At 43.4% G+C, this 18,201-nt stretch overlaps 1 protein-coding gene across 8 annotated transcripts in view; it reads left to right on the top strand.

The window, feature by feature from the left end:
• Nucleotides 1–10,548: 10,548 nt before the first annotated feature.
• The window catches only part of CNOT4 (CCR4-NOT transcription complex subunit 4), an 85,256-nt gene continuing 77,603 nt past the window's right edge, over nucleotides 10,549–18,201 (top strand). For 3 of the 8 annotated variants that reach the window (XM_075058190.1, XM_075058192.1, XM_075058188.1), the window contains exon 1: nucleotides 10,549–10,930. The gene's annotated coding sequence lies outside the window, so the exon portion shown is untranslated. Of the gene's footprint in view, nucleotides 10,931–11,605; nucleotides 11,622–18,201 lie in introns of those variants that run through there. The other 5 variants (XM_075058193.1, XM_075058194.1, XM_075058195.1 and 2 more) reach the window with 4 other exon arrangements.

Raw genomic sequence — 18,201 nt, 5'->3', positions numbered from 1 at the left:
AATACTGTGCAAACACAGAGAAAGTTAAGGGGATAGTATTAATTGTTGGTATTTAAAATTAAGGGGAAAAAATAAGGGGACAGTTAGTAGACACACAGCTAGTATCACCCAGGGCAGCATATGTTCTTACTCACATGATGCTGCTCTGCCCGCATCCTTCTCATCCAAATCATGGCTGCAGTCAGCCATGTCATAGTAGGAAGTTCTTCAGTAGAAGCCCGGCTGCCATTGCTAGAGCCCATTGACACAGGGGCTGCTGTGGTACAACAGGAGTAATCACCTTTCTGATAACCTTTTGTCACATGCTGCAACTTGAACAAACTGCCCAAGCTCAGCCTTTTCCCAGCAGGGCACACCTCACAGGTAATTGTTCTGCCAGTCTGCTCCACAGCAGTTGTCAGCCCTCTGTGCACTGAGCTACCAAGGCTTACTTTTAGAGCTTTTATTTAAAACAACTGCTTGAATTTCACAGGTGCAAAAGCTTAAGCACTGGTGCACTTCCTAAAAAGAGGGCTTAAAGCCACTATCCTTTTGAACTTCTGTGTGCTGAATTTTTTGGAGACTTCTTTCATGAATTGGTTGCTTTGTGAAATGCAGAGCTGTTTTATCCGAATTTAAGGAGGACATAACATGCTACTAAACTTTAAAGGTCTATACAAGATGCAGTTGAGCCATGAAAACCTAAGGTGGCTCTATTTATCCTCTTAATTCCTCAGTTATCTGAGATGAAAGGTACTAATTAAAGGTGAATGCTGTATCATAGCAAAGTTTTCTTAAGGCAGTACACTGCTCAGAATATTAGCTAAGCGCCTTTTACAGTTTTGATTGTTCAGTCACATCAACAATTAGAAAGCAATGCCTAATAAAACTCAATTAGGCCATCACATTCTGCTTTGTATAGGAGTACAACAGAACCATTGTTATTCTTTCAGTAGTTTTACTTCACATTTTGAGACCTACACGCTTTGTTTCTGCTCTTTTCGTGAAAATAGTCGTACCTCAATAAATAGATACTGTACCTATTTAACTATTTTTAAATAAAATCCACAGGGGTATTTTCACTTACATTACTAAATTGAGATAAGCTTGGATTTCAACTAGATCTTGAAGATGAAAAAATAACTCGCTTGTCTTTACTAAGATCTCAGCTGAGACAACTTACTGTTTACCTGCCCTGATGTGAGAATGTATGACTTCACTCTAGTGAGAAAAGGTCTGAGGGTGCTCCCTCTGATTTCTGTGCCTTTGAAGTAGGCCTGCAATGAGTCAAGGTACATACTGCTCAGAAGAATGAGGAAAGGTATATATTACTCAGGAGGAAGAAAGTCCAGTGTCTAGATTCCTATCTGCAAAGAGGACTGAAGAAGCAAGCAACCAGCAACTCGCTTCCCTCTCGTCCCTCAGTGTGGCAAAGTCTTTTTACCCAAATGGGAAGTAGCTGGCTGCCCACCTAATCTTAACGCTCTTATGCTGCTGCTTCTGAACTGGAGAGTGAAGAAAGTGGTAGCCCACCATGTTGGCTGAATGAATGGGTTGTCTCTGAGGGACAACGAAGCTGTCCACATGCTTATGGCAGAACCTACTGTTAGGCATCACCCTGTGCATCTCACTCCATGGTACATTCCCTACTCTCTTCTCTCAGGAGATTCTTCATTACCTACTATTCTGCTTAGTCACAGCTTTACCCTGAAGTCTTTTCAAAATTTATTCCAACATAATGCACCCAAGAGACTAAACATGGAAGATTCTGGATACATTTGGTAGAATCTGGTGGGTGCCCAACTTTTTTTTGTATCATAATATTGTACCCAGAGTTTTCGACAGTGTAGGTCTAATACGCAACATGGAAATCCTGTGTGGAAAACTTGCAGAATGGAATTGTCTTTCAGAGAAGAGGAGTTTTCATTGACCTCAGGAGAAGTTACAAATGCTCACCTGTTTTGGAAATCAGACTACTTTCATGGGATCCCCTGCAAATACAAACACCTAAAAGATTTGAAAGTTGCGGCTTTTAGACATTACACCATTTTATTGACTAGTTAGGAGAAATACTGCTGGGCATGGGCTAAAACCACAGAAAAAAACACAGTATATCCTTCTGTCGTGGTTTAACCCCAGCCAGCAACTCAGCACCACGCCGCCACTCACTCACCGCCCCCCCCAGTGGGATGGGGGAGAGAATTGAAGGGAAAACAGTAAAACTTGTGGGTTGAGATACAAATGGTTTAATAGGACAGAGAGGAAGAAACTAATAATTAGAATAATAATAAAATTACAATAAAAATAATAAAAGGACTACATTATACAAAACAAGTGACACACAATGCAATTGCTCACCACTCGCCGACCGATGCCCAGTTAGTTCCCAAGCAGTGATCCCCTCAGGCCAATTCCCCCCAGTTTATATACTGGGCATGATACCACATGGCATGGAATACCCCTCTGGCCACTTTGGGTCAGCTGTCCTGGCTGTGTCCCCTCCTAAATTCTTGTGCCCCTGCAGCCTTCTTGCTGGCTGGGCATCAGAAGTCGAAAAATCCTTGACTTAGTCTAAACACTACTCAGCAACAACTGAAAACATCAGTGTGTTATCAACATTCTTCTCAGACTGAACCCAAAACACAGCACTATACCAGCTACTAGGAAGAAAATTAACTCTATCCCAGCCAAAAGCAGGACATCTTCCTTCTCCCCATGTCAATCCAACAACTGTGCAGTACATTTTAAGGCCCAGCATGCAGTGAGTTTGCATAAAACAAATCATAAGCACTTCAGGCAAGCTTGACACAATACACTATCAATGGAAGTGCTGGTGGCACATCCTTTCTGAAGCTTTCCATGCAAAAATTCATATTGGTTTCCCAGGTATGATACTGATACAAGGAGAGTAAGGAGAAGAAAATAAAATGAAAGTAAGTTAAAGTAAAAATCAGCACATGATTTACATGGTTTAGCAAAATATGGCTCCTGTTAGAGGCTGACTGGCTACAGTTTAAAATAACCTATTTAAGAGTCGGAGGCAATTTATCACTCCTTAAAAAAAGAAACAAGTGCTAGATTATTAGGAGTAAAACAAACTAGGTCTACCCAGGGCTTTAATGCTATGTCTGGCTTGTTGGCAGGAAATTTTCCTATTCATGCAGTAATTTGCCAATGATTTTAAAATGTTGCAGGGGAAGACACAGTAAAATTTTAAAATGCCTATGAAAGAATAAAAAAAAATACATTAAAATAGAAAAATATCTACCATCCTTTAAGCGTCTTGGCTAACCTATAGAGCCTAGGATCCGCTCCCCCTGGATACGATCCCTGCCCTCGGTGGCTCTCAGCCTGACCCCATCACGCTGCAGGGCGATGGAGGGAAGATGGAGCAGAAGGGGAAGGGGAGCAGAGCAGCACAAGGCACACAGCACAACCTTCGCTCTGTCAGCACGTCAAGCCCAGGCTGTTAAGAAGAGGAAATGTTCTCTATCAGAATATAAGGGCCCAATTTCTCTGTACGACAAGCGCATCTATGTCATACAGAGTCTCAGTTACGGTGCTGCCTATATGCAAGACTGATCTTATTATTCTGGGATCTCTCATTTGTCATCATTACAGTCAGGTTCCTGCAGCTCCTTAAGGAACATACTCGTATTTCTGATTAACAAATGCTTTGACTTTCCTATTTAATCTATTATTTTGCCTATCTAACCTACCTAATTTCAGGCTTGTCTCTCTATCAGCATTATTTATATAGCATAAAATTAGCTGCGGTAGCTCACATTCCTTTGGCAAAAGGAAGTAGATCTGCCTGGAAAACTGCAAGATTGCAGCTGGAGCCTGGCTGGTGCAATACATTTACACGCATCAAAGTTCACCCCAGCCCTTTGACGCAACGTCATACTTTCTTGACAGGTGTGCTCCTGTCACACCTGGCCTATGCAGAACTGGAGCTCCAATGCCGATAAAGTCGGTGGAAATTCTTGTAGCTAACAGTCCCTGTTTACACGGCGGCCATAGAATCAATACACAGGATCAAGTATTGTGTTTTCTCAAGTCGTGTACTTTTTATTTCCTCTCAGCAAATCCCATACGGCTGAGGTGTTTTTGTAAGAATGCGAGCAATTCTGAGCTCTGTGGAAACTGCTGAGTGCTGTTGGATGCAGGCAGAGAAGGGCAGAAGAGAAAAAATACATTCCTTTGAATACACTAATACAGAAGGCAATTAAGGAATATGACAATAATGAGCAATCATTCTCTCTCATAATGTATGTTGTGCTTTAAATAGCAGGTGAGGACTCCCTGAAAACAATAACAAGTAACATAATGAAGTCCTGTCTACACAGGAATATTACTTCAAATATTTTAGATGAGTCGGCTTGAGTGCATTCGCAAAGATTGTTTTAAAGTGGCTGGGCTTTCTTTTTGCATGAATGAAACCCAGGCTCACCAGCCCACGGCCTTCAGCTGTGAGCTGCATCAAGCTCATGAGAGGATTCTGTCCATTTTGAATGATTTTCCCTCATTGTATAATGTGATAAGGTTTATCTGCTGTCTGGCCCCTGAGTGCCCTTTTCTGTTACAAGATCATCTGGATTAGGTATGTTATCACTCTTGCTGAAAGCTGATGGCTTCCTTTGCAATTCCAGTGTGTGTTCCCCCCGAGATTCACACTTTTTTTAGAGCAGCACCTCTTTTCCTCCCCTGATACTGTCTCCTGGGTTTGTGTAGCATGTCCAGCCCCAACTCTATGACACTGCCTCAAATATTAGGATCTGTGAGTGTTGGCCAAACTAAATGCATTCCTGAGAAATGGACCAGTGCCACTTTAAAGCAAAATAACACTCGCTGGGCTACAGGAGCACAAGGGATGTGAGCAGGACCTCCAGGACTTCTAACTGTTCAGGATAGGGTGAGCTGTGAAAGATTTATGCATGTATTGTAACATACCCAGGTGATTTACCACAGCTGTCAAATGATGTCACTTCAAATTGGGAGTTGTAGAGCTAATACTTTTTTTCAAACTGCTAAATTGAAATGCAAAGACTGAGGTGACAAAAATGCTGTTTCAAATCCAGATAGATGGTCAGCTTGAAAATGCTGCAGAGGGAAATACTCCTATCATGTCCTGTATTATATTGTAGCTCTGCATCTCTAAACCAGGTAGTATCTGGATGCCATCACCAGCGGTGGAAATGAGCTGTATGAACCATGAGCCTCTTTCCATCCGTTTGGCACTACCTTCCCTAGCGTGGTCATTGTGGTGCTCCACAAACAAGAACTCAATCTTCTGTCCCCACCTTGCGCTGCTTGACTACACATCTGGGCTCGCTGCTACTCTTCCTGCCACTCAAATAACGTGGCAGCACTGCATGAGTTAAAGGGAATACAGATTGCAGGGCAGGCATATTTATTGCAACAGCGGATACAGAAAAAAAGCAATAGCAAATATACTTTGGCTCATAGTTTGTTCAGCACTCTTTAGCTCCTTTCACATTTTATGAGAGGAATTACCAAAATTAAACATTTCAAAATGCTGAGATTATAAGACACTTATAATCAAATCTTTAGCAATATAAAATTCTTGGATGCAGGCCAATTGTTCTAAAGTCTGTTCCCTTCCAGTGTACATGATGCTGACCCGTGTGTGTTCTAAGAGATCTTTAGGCAAAGACTGCGCTCCATTTTACTATGCACAGAGCAAAGCAGTGCAGCCTTCTCGGTTGCTGATCTGCATGATGTCTCTCTCTCGCTTCTGCAATTGAATATATTTCAGTACCCTTCTATGGAATGCTACATATCTTTCTGATTTATCCATTGCCTTTTTCAGTAAGACTTTTTCTCACCTCTTGGAAACACACTTCAAGGTAACATTACTACAGAGGTGCACATAAAACTGCTAACTTGAATCCTGTTACTATTCACCTCTCATTAGCCCAGCATCTTCTTCCCTCCTTCCCATTCCAACACCAGCACAGGATTTCTATGGAAAGGAGATGTAGAGTGGGAGGCATCTTATTTTATTACACACTACTGGGTTCCTTGGGAACATCCATTTCCTAGGGAAGCCCAGGCTAGAAAAACAGATGGGAATGACATTCCAAAATCGAGAAAAAAAATGAAACCTATTATCATTGGTGCTGAGTTCAGTGTAGAAATGACAAATATTTGCAATTTGTCTCTGGCAACTGAGGCACCATTATGATGAGGAACATGAGCCTTGCAAGCTGCTTGATGCATAAAAAATGTTTAAAAAAAGAAAAGGAGGATAGGAAGGAGAAGTCCAAGGATTCTGTGAATCGATTTCAGCCCAGGACCCAGAGGGCAAAAAAAGAGCTAGAAGGATGCTTGTGACAACTTGTGTTAACTTTCAGATGAGTGTCTAGATTCAGAGGAGTTTGGGACAGGGAAAACAACATACAGGAAGATTTGCTGTAAATTGTGCAGAAGGAAACAGACCTCTGAAGAATAGTTGGACATTATACTGCTACCTCAAGTGCACCCTGATGTTAATAAGGGTAGTGGTAGCTTCCCAGAGGTCCCCACTACACCCTTTCCGGAAAACAGGAGTGATTTCTGCTTTCATTTGCAAAGATAGGTGCACTTAGCAGATAAGGTGCGCCGTGCCAGAGTTATGCTGAGTAAGTGAAGATTACCGTGAAAAAATTGGCTGAAGCATCCCACTAAAGTTCTCATTTTCCCCTAATAAAACAAAAACATTAACAAAGATGCATCTCCTTCATATCTTTGGCTATAATACATTCATTTTTCACCACCGTATTCTCTCATTTAAGAAAGAGCAGGACAAGTCCCTCATCCTGTTTCCCTGAGCAGCATGGACAGACACCTCCTCCTTCCCTCACAGATTTCAAACAAGACATGGTGAACATCTGCCACTTGCAGCAAATATTGATCAGAGTGTAAGGCTCCTCCACCTGCCCTTCAATTTCCCAACAAAGCCCTTCATTGTTATTCTACAGTTACTCAGAACAGTCGTACAGTTCCTTTCTCCAACACATTTGCCCAGTAAAAGGCATCATTAGCCAGAGAAGCAGAAAGACGTCTGGATCTCCCAGAGTGACAAAAGAAATGGACAAATCATTAACATCCATTGCAATCCGGGGAGCAATTCATATTTTTGTTGCAGTAAATAAGGCTGAATTTCTAAAAAACCTGTCATCAACTATTGTATATCATTCCGCATTAATATCTGTGAACTTTCCATAGTAATCAATGAGGCTTTGCAGAAGCTTGAAAAAATATCTTTTTTTTTTAAACTATTTATGAAACCTGACTTTCAGTCTGCAATACAGGCACACATGTCCAGCCACTGCTTCCAGCACAACTCAGGATCATGACCTTTCCAAATCTGGAAGTATTTTCTCAGTACCAGCACAGTGAAACACACTGTAATACGTATTTCCAGCACACTCTGGTAGACCAGCACCAATCCAGTGAGCAGCGAGCAAACTGGATTGCTGGCAAGCACCGAGGCACTAATGGTTACCCAAGTCCACATGCAGCGGTGCTGCTGTACTGTTTTTTTGTTGCCGAATATTCAGACTGCAGTCCATACATAGATGCTTTGCAAACTTTACCGTCCTGAAGACCCAGCATAATTACTCTTCATCCCAACCAGGCATGGGAATGACTCAGTCTCCACCTCCTCTTTTTCTGCCCGTATCAGTACACCACCATCGTGCCTCTTTCTAATCCCTTCTCAGGACACTCCACTGTCAATCTCCTCCATACAGCTTGGCAGCCATTTGAAATGGTGGTGACTTAACACTGGAGGAGTCCTGAAAATAGCTTGGTTTCACCCCAAACTGCAGAATCCCCGTAGGTTCCTGTATTTGTTCCGTAAGGCAACGACCATGGAGCATTGCTCGGGAGAACACCTTCCCAGCACGCAGTATGAATGAATACACAACAGTGCATATGCAACAAATCACAGGGAAATGGGGGCTGAACCACAATAAATAAATCATATGGATACACATTTTTACTCTAGCTAGTACACATTGGTTATATGCAAGAAAATATGTTCTGAAAGCTTTTCCTTGTAGATATGGAAACGATTTCTTAGAAACAGTCCCGCTCAGTTATCAGACCTATTCAAAACAAATGAAAAACAAACATTTCCAAAAACAAATAAGGTGTCAAAATGTGGCTATGTAAGACTAATCTAATGAAAACAATTACAATTACTTAAAAGAAAGAAAATAATTAATTTAAGGACATCTTGAGTCTCACAATGGCCACATGATGGCCTAGTGAATTATTCTTACCAGATTAAAGCAGAGGTGGAAGCAGGTCTATGGGTAGCCTTCGGTAACATCAGTCAAAGTAATCTTCAGCCATGTAGATTTTTTTTCTACGTTATTATGGATGCTGCTGAAATTTGTGTTCATGCAGGTCTCAGCAAAGGGATATGAACAGACTCTCACTAAGGGAAAGACTCCTCAATACTGGATTGAAAGAAACCACAGGATTCCCTTAATAAACAGCCTCAACTCTGACCAAGAATTGCAGTTTTTAGATATATTATTTTTAATCTTTCTTTCCGAGTCAGAGTACTTGCTTTGATTCAACAGGAAACGTTGCCAGGTATTAGGTCTGTCAACAAGTACATTACTTATATAAGTTACTTACATAATGGGTACTTCTGGAATCCAACAGTTTATATATAGGTTGGTATGAAAATGTGAAAACTATAAACTTTTTGAGAAATATATTCTTTTTTATCTATATATTCACCTGAATTTGATTAATATGTAGCTCTATACACTAAGTATGTGTTAGAGTTGAATACATATGGAGAGAAACATGGAATTTCTCACATATATAGGTGCTCATATTCCATTGTACGTTTAGTTTTCAAAAGAGCACTGCATTTGTGTTCACATGTCAGGACTGCTACTGAAAACAGCATTTATTTTTATGCAGGCCTGGGTCTTGCCTACAGTCAGAAGCGGTAAAGTTAATTCATAGAGCTTTCCTGTCGTGGATATACACGTATCAATATAAAATTTAATATGTCCAAAGTAATGTTAACTTGTTTTAGGAAGGAGAATAAGCTATGCCAACACAAGGCATTTTACTGTTAGTGGAACGGGCATATTTTACGAGGCTGTACTAGGACAACACTTCAACCTAAGACGCAAAAGTAAAGAAGAAAAACATCATGCCACTAAAAGAAACAGTTATGCCAGTGCATTCTGTGATGAACACCTCTCTTTCCTATCAATTGCTGAAATAAGTAAAATTCTCAGATGGTTATTGTTATGGCAAAAGTAGTAACAGCTTGTGCACCGGGGGATAACTGATAATTAAACACCCAGGATGAGGCTGCCTGTTTGGACAGCTCAGGATGCTGGTGCAGGATTGCCACTGGAGAGCTATAAAGGCGGTGAGTAAAAGTGCTCTTTTTGTCTGTCAGCTGAGGTGATGAGGTCCCTCGAGTGGCACAGGGATTACAGGAAAAAGGAGGGGAGAGTGGCGGGTTCAGTCATCACAGCCCCATGGCCCAGGGTGTCTGCAGTAGAAAGGGGAGACAGAACCAATGTGGTTTGTGTGCCTTTCTGACAATACAAAGATGGGGAAAAAAAAGCCTTTTTGGCAGGGAGAGATCCTCTCCTTGAGAACCTGCAGGAAGTTGCTTCTGTCAAAATTACTTACAGCCCCTCTGCATAAAACCAGAATTTGCCTGGATTTTCTAAGCGAAGAGAGAAAAGCAAGAAAATACCTTTTTCTGTGCCTTTGGCTTCTGTTCCAAATGGGGGACAGACCCAGAAAATCCTAGTAGTAGTAGTAATAACAAAAATCTGTTTAGCGAAGGGTCAGCTCTGGTCAGCTGTGCCCGGGGAACAGAGGGGTGCCGGGCAGGTGGGGGGAGGTTTCGGCCCCCCGAAGTTAGGCCTGGGGGGGTCAGCGGGACAGCGGCCCGAGAACCGGGGACGGACGGGACGTGGAAGGGGTCTCCAAATTTTGCGACTTTAGAAAGAGATGTCCTCGTCAGCGAAGCAATCCTGTCACACCAGGTCCTCGCGGTTGGCGCCTGTGAGGATGTGGGGGGGGACGGGACACAAAAGGGAAAAAGGCGGGGTGAGGTGGGTCGGGGGTCCCCTCCCGGAGGACGGGGGGTGGCCGGGGCAGAGTCCCGCTCTCCCGGCGCCTGAGGGAGATGGACGGGGCTGTGAGAAACCCCGGGGCCGCCCCGGATTTAGTGGGAGCAGGTTCAATGGCCGGCAACAGGTGGCTGGAACGGCCGGCGTCTCCCCGGGGCGGTGGGCGATGGGGCGGCCCAGTCTGCGGAGAGGGGTTGGGGTCCCCGGCCTTATCCAGGCGGTGGAAGGGGACCGGCCCCCTCCTCACCGGCTCGGCACTGCCCAGCAACCTCCTCCTCCTCCCGCCCTGCCCAGCAACCTCCACAGCCTACAAGTCCCGCCGTGCCCAGCGCCGTCGCGGTTGTTACCGTCGCACCCCATCCTTCCCCCCCCGCGGCCTTGCCCGCCTTTGGTCCCGCCCACTGTCGGCGGCGCAAGCGCAGGGGAGGCGGCGTCCAGGGCAAGTCTCCCTAATGTAAGATGGTGGCCGGGCTGGCAGCGGAGCGCCCCGAGCTCGGAGATCGCCCGTCTCTCGCTTAAAGGTCGTCGGAGCAGCCGCCCAAGCGCCCGGCTCGGCCGCCGCCGCCGCAGGTCCCGCCTCAAGAGCGTCGCTGCGGTTTTCTGCTCTTCTCCCACCCACCACCACCGCCGCCGCCAACCCCCCCCCCCTCCGCCCCGCTTCTCCTCGCTTTCCTCGCCGCCTCTCTCCTTCCCTCCCCACCCTTCTCCTCCTTCTCCCCTCAGCCTCCTTCCCCGCACACCCACCCACCCGGCCGCCGCCGGGCAGCGTGAGGGAGAGCCGCGCACACGCACCGCGGGCCGGGCAGGGAGGAGGAAGGCGGGTGAGTGCGAGCTGAAGGCCGGGCCGGGGAAGGAAGGAGGGAGGGAGAGGCGAGGAGGAGGAGGAGGAGGAGGTGGGGGGGGGGAGCCGGGCCGCTCTGACTACGAGAGCGCCGAGGCTTCGCTGGGACGGCGCAGGCCTCAGCCCACCCCCCGGTGCCAGCCCCGGCGGCTGAGGGGGACGGACGGACGGACGGACGGACGCGGCGGGCCGCTGCCGTGCGCGGAGGGCACCGGGCCGTGTGGGGAGGGCGAGGGGGCGGCTTCTCCCCGGGGGGCGCCGGGGAACGGGGGGCTCCCTCCGTGCCGCTGCCCCGGGGAGGGGGGGGGGAGGCTTTAGCGATTTCTTCCGAGCCGCCCCGGAGCGGCGCGGGGGAGCCGTTGGGCCGGGCCGGGCCGTGCCGCCGGCCGGGGGGCGCGGGGGGCCGGTGCCCCCGGAGCCGCTCGTCTCTGACGGGGGAGGCCGGGCGCGGGGACCGCGGCGTGATTCACTTAGGATTTGCGTGGAAATTTCCTCTCTCCCCTTCTTCCTCCTCCCCGGAGCCAGGCTCCATTTGTTCTTGTGATCTGCACTTTTTTTTTTTTTCCTGAGAGAGAGAGGCAAACAGATGGTAAATGGCAGCCTCTGATTTGGGGTGTTATTTTGGACGGTCCGTGTAACCTCCTGAGATTTGTCTGTCGGTAAAATAACCGGTACGTAACTTTCCGTCTCCTACTCGCAAAATACGAGAGGCTCTTTCCATTTTGTGCGTTAGCAGAAGCGAATGACGAGGCTGCGTATGGGCTCTCATCCTACTTCCAGCGACGGTCGTACAGCTCTACCTGCCAGTCTGAAAGTCAGCTGCCGGTGCCTTCGTCTGTGCAGTGAAAGGGGAGGGAAAATACGCTAGATAATTATCTTAAAATGCTTCGTTACCGTACCTGAAAGGCTTTAATTGTCCACGGCTTATATATTTGTGTCAGTATGGTAATATCAAGTACGTAGCTCATAGGAGAAGCAGTTCTCTCTAGAGCATATGTTAATGTAAGCAAAACCCATCAGCTAGTTAAAGCTGTGGAAACTCTAGGCCTGCAGATGTTAGCTTACTCCTGCCCCAAAGTTTTAGAAGTTAATGTTGGCCAATCCCACGTTTATTCAGCCTGTACAGATTTCTAACTCGCTGTGTTTTAATTGTGTGTATTTTGTTTTAGTTTTAAAATGTCTCGACTTGAGCATCCTTGTACTTTGACTTCATATTCTTGTGAACGTGATGACTGGCAGTAACAGGAGAGAGACCCATACTGCAAGAGGAACATGTAGGAAAATGAAATTCCTTCTAGCTCCTTTCTCTCCCTGCTTTCAAAAAAAAAAAAAAGAAAGAGAAAAAGAAAAAATGAAGTACAGGCTTATGAAGAGCAGAGATTAAAATAGCTGTTTGGCTTGGGAGGGTGAATTAGTTTCAGATGGCCTACAAATACTCAAATATACTTCTAGCTTCTTAGCATCTCTCTAATAAAGTAGTGAACTAACGCATGGTCTAGGATTCAGATGTGTTGTACTTCGGGCTTTTGGGATTCTGTGATAGAGTTTCCATTTCATAAACAAGACAAACACATGCAAGTGTTTAGAAATGCTTGGCAGTTGAACTTGGCTGAATTGCAAACAAAGTTCATTCTAGGAGAAAGGATTGTTTTGGAAAGGGGGAATACAATGACAAAATGATCTCTGCTTTTAACTTGCGTGTTTCTTCAGGTGTCTCTCTTTATTAGCTTTTAAAATGATGAGTCTTGGAGGATCCTAACAGCTTTCTCTTTGCAGACACAAGGTGATGAGTGCCTGTCTGGAATAGTGCTCTATTTCCTTAGTACCTTTTCTTCAGCAAGTTTAAGAACAGGTATATAGTGCCCACGAAATAAAAGGCTTGGGTTAGAGAAGCTGGTGAGAGAATATACACAAGTGTGTGGCTTCTTTAATTAAAAATATTCATTATAAACAGATACATGTTGTCTTTCCTGGCTGTTGTTCAGGAAAGGTAGGATATTCTTTACAAGTGGAATGTTTTGAAACTACTCTGACCAAGATCTTAAGTATGGGCCCTAAAGGCTTAACTCTGGCAACTATTTCTCAGAATTTTGCCTACCTCTTTGGAATAAATGAGATTGTTGCAAATAGGCGGTGTTTTGTAAGCACAGGTAACTTCTAAGTGGCTGATCATAGATTGCATCTTAGGCCTTGGAGAACAGAATTCATTGTTCTGGTAAGGTGAGGCTGATCTATAAGCCTTACCACAGATTGGAAGGAAATTACTTGCTCAGCAAGACGCTAGGATCAAGGGTTCTTAAACTTTAACATGGTGAATGGTGTCTTGGGTTGTACCAACCACCTTTTATCCCACTTGCAGTCGTATAGTATTGCTGAGATAACTTGAGTAAGTGCACGTGTGAAAGACTGTGTAACCTACCTTGCTTTAATGTCCTGAATGTTTCAGCTCTTTAAAGATGTTGGTGCTTTCTTTGCTTTCCAGTGTGTATCTTTCTACCTGCTTTGTCTCGTTTTTATGGGATGGAAACAGTGTGAGGAGTCAGAGCTCTATGAATGAATACAACCCCCATCTCTCTGGGCCCCCCTCTTCTGGTTCTTGGAGAATAGTCCAGGAATTTATTCTTCTCGGGAGATTGGTTAGCATTTGTTAACATTTTAACAAATGTAAACACTTACCAGACTTAGAAAATGAAGTATGGCAGCGAATGGTTTGGCATGGCTTGAGATGCTGCTCAGACCTACTGGTTCTTCCTGTAAGCAAATTGGGAGGGCAATATAAGTATCTAGCAGGAAATATGAATATAACCTCTGTAAGTAAAAGCATGTATGCATTTTTGCATTATACTATTTGGATCAGTTTAGGTGTGTGTTTTCATCAAACTGGGTTTTGTTATGTCGCACCAGAAATTTCGATGATATGCTTGGTTTTGTCAGATGGCATTTTTCTTGTGTGAGCTTGAAAACGGAATCCTCATCATTTTCTTACTTCAAAACTGCATCAGAGATTCTGCTAATTTAGTGAACATTCAGCGTACACATTCTTGACTTCTGGCTAGCTGTTATTAGGCTGGCTACACCAGCTTAAAGGAAGGAATTAGTGTTTAAACTAGTGATTTCCACATAGTACTAAGATCAAGTAGGTTTTGTGGTGGTTTTTTTTTTTTCTTTCCTTCCCTTTGGCTGTTCTGGGAACATGACAACTCCAAGGTATTTCTTGTAGGAGTCTATCATTTAAATGGAGCTTAGACGTGTTTTCTAAACACATATGTACAAAGTAATGCATTCATAAACTATCTTAAGCACATGCTTTAACAATTTGAGGAAGCCTGCATCTAAAACCATCAGGAGAGTACAGGCTGAGAGAATGACACTCCTTCTTGTCCCTTTCTGTGTACCCTGAAAGCTAGGTACTGTGTTTTTATTCTGGAGCAGGGTATGTCAGTGTTAATTTCATAATGATTAATCAATCATTTGTGTATTTTTATTGGGTACTTCATCTGTTGCTGGTTTTCAAACTGGGGAAAGGTGGGTTGGGGTCAGCATATGGGGGCTTTTTATCTTTTAGTCACTGAGTTAAAAATAAAGGTGGATGTAGAGATCAAGCAAACATGCTACTGAACTTGGTGGAGAGGGAGCTTAGCTCTTGGCTGAGCCTTGTGCCCTGAGCAGTGCTGTCTGCTTTTGATCGGGTTCTGTTTTCTTGCAAGGGGAGAAGGGAAAATCTCAACTGTCTGTGAGTGGCTTTCTAACATACAGTGATCCCAGCATCAGTTTCTTCTATCTTGCTGCTATCTCGAGAGGAGTAGATGCCTAATATGAAGTGGATTCCAACTGACTGCAGCACCTGATATGATGTAACTGTACTTCTACATGTCCTGATTGTGAGATAGAGGGTCCCCTGTTGTAGCGCAGATCCTTGGACCGTACCCTTCTGGGCTTTTTTTTTTTTCCCTACTTATCATAGCTTAGCAGTTCTTGGTTGCTGGAAGGTAACATTGCAGTATCTTCTATTTGATTGCAAGTATTAATTATTAGCACTAGGAATTTGGGGTTGTGTTTGGTTTTGGTTTTTTCTTTTTTTTTTTCCAAAAGAAATCAAGTGGATAGAGAAAGAAGATGTAAAAATGATAGCGCACTTCCCTTTCTTGACTTTGAACTTTTTCTAATTAATTCTTCAAATTCTGAACAGAATCATAGGAGCTTTGTAGGAATGACCAAAAAATGTGATGGGAGTAAGTGAGAGTGTACTATGGTTTTCAAGTAGTGTTTCATCTCTGGCTTTACTTTGGCACATTTTTAGGTCTTGTTTGTGGTGGACTGCAACCTAATCTTATGTTTCGGACTACTGAGCTCTAATCTTTTCCTTGCTTAACAGAAGGGGCATTTACTTTTCCCGGTGTGGGTGTTCTTAAATGGTTTCTTCCATGTGCAATTTGATACAGAAAAGTAGTAACTAAAAGAGTAGCAGTCTCACTCATTGTAGGACAAAATCCACTGCATAGGAAGACTCGCTACCAGTTTCCCAGCTTAATGCAGTGAAAAAGTGAGAAGCTGGACAATTTGTTTCAGGAACACTGAATACAACAGATGAGATTGATTTGAAAGCAGGCTACATGTTGGGTTTTGGTTTATAGTTTTCTGTCCCCAATGTGGATTTAATGTGAAGCCTCTTTGAATGGTGTATGTTAATTTTAAGTTGCAAAATCCATGGGCTAAGATACCTAGAGTGTGAAATACTGTACTTGCAGGTGGAGTAATTTTATTACTTCTAAACCCATCTCCTATTACATGTTACAATAACTTGCCATCCTAAAAAAACTTAGCAGAATTTGAGTGCAGGAATGGGAGGGAGGAAGTGATTCAATTATATTTATATGTGCTTTGGAACTGCCTACCTGAGGGACTTTAAGTGATAGAAGTTTTGATGAAGGTAGTGTCCCAGATAGGTAAGCATGTGCTGACTGTTCATAGTTTCTGTTTTGCAATACAGCTTAGAAATTTAGAAAAGTGGGATGGGGAAAGTAGTACATAGCAGTAATCACTAGATATGTGGAGAAAGTGTTCAGCTACCTTCTTTTCTTTCTTTACCTTCTCACTAAGTATAATGAATGAAGGTAGGTGTATGTATCTATAGCTGTGCCTGTCAGTTAAAGACCTAAAGCTTCTCTATGAGCTGTAGGAGTTGCCTTGGGCTGTTGGACATTGCAAAAAAAAAATTGAAACTGTTCCCTCTCTTTGAATACCTACTGCTTTATTACATGTGACTTCTTCCTTTTTTTTTTTATTGAATGAAATCTAGAATTAGTCTTCGGTTTGTCATTCATGAAAAGTGTCCTCTGAGAACTCCTAAACTAGCATAAAATGAAAGGCCAAAACTTGCTAGGTCAAAATTAGTGTTTATAGGTCAACTTGACCGATAATTAATTTGAATGTGTGTCCCCCAATCAGTGTGAACTGTAGGGGCCCCTAAACTGTTGGAGTTATGTTAAAAGCACTGGTTGGAATGAGAGAGGCCCAGTAGCATTAAGCCAATTTGTCTAGTGACTTAATCTTACTGCCATTTATCATACAACTGCTGCACCTCTGAAGGAGCCTGCTTGCATGTGCCTCTGTTGGCTGTTTAGCAAATTGAATCCCTTTTCTTGGAGAAGGTAAGGCTTCCTTTTTATGAAACTTCGTCCTAGGTTAAGGGTCAAGGAAGTTATAACTGAGGAACCACATTTGAGAAGTTATAGCTTCTTTCCATCTTTGAAAGCTTCTTTGCTAATCCTTTCATTTAGTAAAACATATATTTAACATAATGTTGTGGTTTCACAGTTAGTGGCAAACTGGTTCTAGAACATCAGGTGGTAAGTCTGAAACTAGAGGATGATCACTGGTTTTCTTTTACATAACTGTTAGTGTATGTTGAAAATATGGAAGAACAGCTGGGGAGTTTAAGGAAATATCAGCTCTTATACTCATCAAGCTGTCTTCTGCACATGGGTAGTGTCATCTTCTGGCGGGATTACAGTTTCATTTTTGTCTTGAACAGTAGTTATAATTGTAAGCATGCTTCAAGGTAGGTCCATTCTCATGTTTTCACCAGTGTAGTGGCTTCCTGCTCTAATTGAGCCCTTTTAGAGCCATTAATGTCTTAATTCTTTTGCTCATGGTCTCATTCTGATTTAACCTTGAGGCTTGTGATTCCCTGGGGGTGGGGCAGCGTCATACCTTGTATGAGAACTATTGCTCTGGTTACTACTATATAAATACATAGCACAGTGAAACTTGGTAAGAACCAGCTGTGTTGTGTGACCATATGACTCTGATGGTGTTAAGAAAACACCATCACTCAGGCAGAATCTGCTTGGAATTGGTTCTGTAGACAACCATATCTTTTTCTGGGAAGCCAGCTAACTGCTTTCAAGTTCGGTGACCAAAAAGAGAAGACCAATACAGCCATCTTTATAAGGACACCTGCAGTGGCAACACTTTTATTTTTTGAGCTTAGGTATACAGAGTATAATTAAAGTGAAGAATCAGAAAACGGGCACTTAGAAGTAAAATGCATATTCTGTCTCTGCTAATAATTAATACCAGTTACCATAAGTCTTTTTAAATTCTTTGCACATATATATATATATATTAAACTATTGAGTAGAGGTGGAGCAAAATTTGTTTTCAAACAATCTAATTTGGTAGGACTAGGTGAGAGAGGCAGGTTCCTTTTGGCACTTGCAGTGCTGTAGTCATCCGTGCTTAATAAATGAGCCACTTTACTGCTTGAGAGGAGCAACCAGCTGCTGTTTCTGCTGTATTCAGCGTGTGCCAACTCTGAAAGCGTGGTGAAGGTAACTTCCATAGAGGTGCAGTGTAGCATCTTTTGACGGTACCATTTTTTTCTGAGACTTATAATGGACTTGGGAAAGACCTTAGTATATGGAAGTACAAGAAAGGAGATGGACTCAGTGTCATGCTCTTTTTTTTTAATAAATATAAACCCAGATATTAGAGCAGCCCCTCAAACAGAGCTGACATCAGCATAAATGTTTCTGAGGCCTCCTTAATATTGTCTTAATTTTGTATTTTTTTTTCTGTTTTTTAAAGAAACTTAAACCTAATGGACAGTACTTCATTCTCTTAAGGCAGTTGTTTGAATTTCTTATGGGTTCTGGTTAGTTTGTGTCTCACATGGGTTTAGGCTTCTCCAAAGGATCTGCATTCAGCTGTTCTTGATCAGTAAAAACTCTGAACTGCCTCTGTTAGTAT

The sequence above is a fragment of the Buteo buteo genome, chromosome 26 (assembly GCF_964188355.1).
Source record: "Buteo buteo chromosome 26, bButBut1.hap1.1, whole genome shotgun sequence".
NCBI lineage: Eukaryota > Metazoa > Chordata > Aves > Accipitriformes > Accipitridae > Buteo > Buteo buteo.
This window is presented reverse-complemented; position numbering and strand designations above follow the sequence as displayed.